This window comes from Atta colombica, unplaced genomic scaffold (genome assembly GCF_001594045.1).
Source record: "Atta colombica isolate Treedump-2 unplaced genomic scaffold, Acol1.0 scaffold82, whole genome shotgun sequence".
Classification (NCBI taxonomy): Eukaryota; Metazoa; Arthropoda; class Insecta; order Hymenoptera; family Formicidae; genus Atta; species Atta colombica.
Window position 1 is genome coordinate 459,566 of NW_017259575.1, and position 2,460 is coordinate 462,025.

The following is a 2,460-nucleotide window of genomic DNA, read 5'->3' on the forward strand; positions in this document are numbered from 1 at the left end:
AAACAAAGTATATTTTAAGTAATATAATAAATACACAATAAATAAAAAAAAGCCCTGAACAATCAAGCTGGATCGTTAGTACTTAAATAATTCGGTGTGAATTTAGAAACTATATATCTCCAATACTGCAAACTGTGCGTCAAATTTAATTTTCAGTCTTGAAACGAATCTTAATAGAACTAGAGTAGTAATGTCACAAATTAAATGAATAACAAGTAATTTATATAATAATATTGATGCTTACAAATATCTCTTAAAAAGATTGTAACAATCTGGTTCTGATAAGTCTAAAACCTATAAATTATTTTATTGTATTAATAAAAAATATTACTTCAATCGGAGTTCGAACTCGGATCTCCTTATTTAATATATATAGCTTATCGAAAAAAAAGACAGATAGATTTAAAGATTTGTTGCGTGCTTCTTCAATCAATCTGAAGTTGATTTTTCCTTAAAACACTTACTCACACACACACACACACACACACACACACACACACACACACACACACACACACACACACACACACACACGCACGCACGCACGCATACACGCACGCACGCACGCACGCATACACAAAGATATTAAAAATATTTAAAGTGTAGAAGCTATTGATAATCATATATATGATTATTATATATAATTAACTTGATGATAATTAATAGCTTAAAATGCAGTCTTTATTGTATGCACAGAGATGGATGGTTATAATTTAAAATGATGATAACATTTAATAATTTAAAACGCAGTCTTTATTATATTTATAGATATGGATTATAATTTATTCGAAATATATTTACACATAATTAGGCAGCGAACAAAATCGTTCATTACAAGTCTTGTCTCACACGGTTATAATCGAAAATAGGCTCTTCAATTGAATATTGGCTATTCGCGTCATAAACGGAAAATATCGAAAATCTCTCCTAATTCAAACATAACTCTCGCGAACTTTCTACTTGACTCCTTCGTAGCTTATTACGAACTGCTCCGTTAGTCCGAAATTCACTACGGAATTCATTACGCATTCTCAGACACCGTGCAAACGCCCTCAGACACAATCATAATAGACCGACATAACTATTGTCATCTAGTCTATCTTCAATTGATTCTCTTATTCTTTTATTCTCACATAAAGATATTAAAGGAAATCATTTATAAATGTAATTTGTTGCATTTCATATGTGTTTTTGTGATAATTCATTTTGTACTCAACTTATTCAAATAGATAGAATTCAAAATCATTTAGAAATGAATTATTTTTTTAGATAAGATTATTTATATATAATATATGTGCACGCGCGCGCGCGTGTGTGTGTGTGTGTGTGTGTGTATGCAGAGTTGGCAAATAACGCGTTATTCATCATAACATCGGTAATTTTTGGTAATTGAATAATAACGTTTTATTTTCTTCAGAATAACGTTTATGGTAATGCAGTTACATTTTTGAGATAATGGTAATGATTTCAATAATTACTTTTTATTGTTCTATTAACAAAAAATAAAAAAAAATCAAGGCGAATGAGAGTTAGCATGGAAATTAATATCTTAAATCTTTATTCCCAAAAACAGAAAATAGTACGTTTCAATTCACTTTGGCACATTCTCAGCAATACAATTTCAAAATATAAATCCTTTTACGTCTAAGAAAAAATCATCATCAAATTAACAACAAATTTAATGTTGTAGTCCCAAACATAGAATAAATCGTGTTGACATTGGATTAAAACGGATTAAAATTTATAATTACTAAAGAATATTAAAAAACATGTTGATAGCAGCTCGAACGAAACTTGACTTTATTTCTATTTATGTAAAAAAGTTTTAATTGCAACTAGAGCGTATACACACACACACACACACACACACACACACACACACACACACACACACACACACACACACACACACACACACACACACACATGTGTATACACATATATATAGTGAGTACAAAAAGTATTCGTACACAGAAAATATTTTTTAAAAAAACTTTATTTTAAAAAATTAAATATTATCCAGTGAGAAATAAGTCATTGAATTGATGTCGAATCGACATCAATACGATGACTTCAACATCAATTTGTCGATTCGTCGTTTAATTGATGATTCTTGCTGGGTAATTAATTTGTTAAAGAATAAAATAGACTGTATGTTTCTAAAATTATATATACCAAAAAGATGTGCATTATTATAGAAATTATAGAAATTATAGAATATATCATCTGAAAAATAAGCGAAAGTTAAAAATTCCATTATTTGGATGCTCAAAAAGTATTCATACAATCGAGAAATTTAGATTTTAATCAAAAATACATACGAAACTCATTTGTTTATGTTAGAATAGAATGTATTCATTGCATAAAATTACTAATTAATGTTCATTTTCTGCAAATAAGACTTTTTTATAAAAAATTTCCTTACACGAATACTTTTTGCTCTCACTATATGTGTATATA

General features: G+C 28.5%; 1 protein-coding gene across 2 annotated transcripts in view; it reads right to left on the reverse strand.

Annotated features, from left to right (window-relative positions):
• The window catches only part of LOC108692793 (3-hydroxy-3-methylglutaryl-coenzyme A reductase), a 34,308-nt gene that overhangs the window by 7,776 nt on the left and 24,072 nt on the right, over positions 1-2,460 (reverse strand). The window lies entirely within an intron of this gene.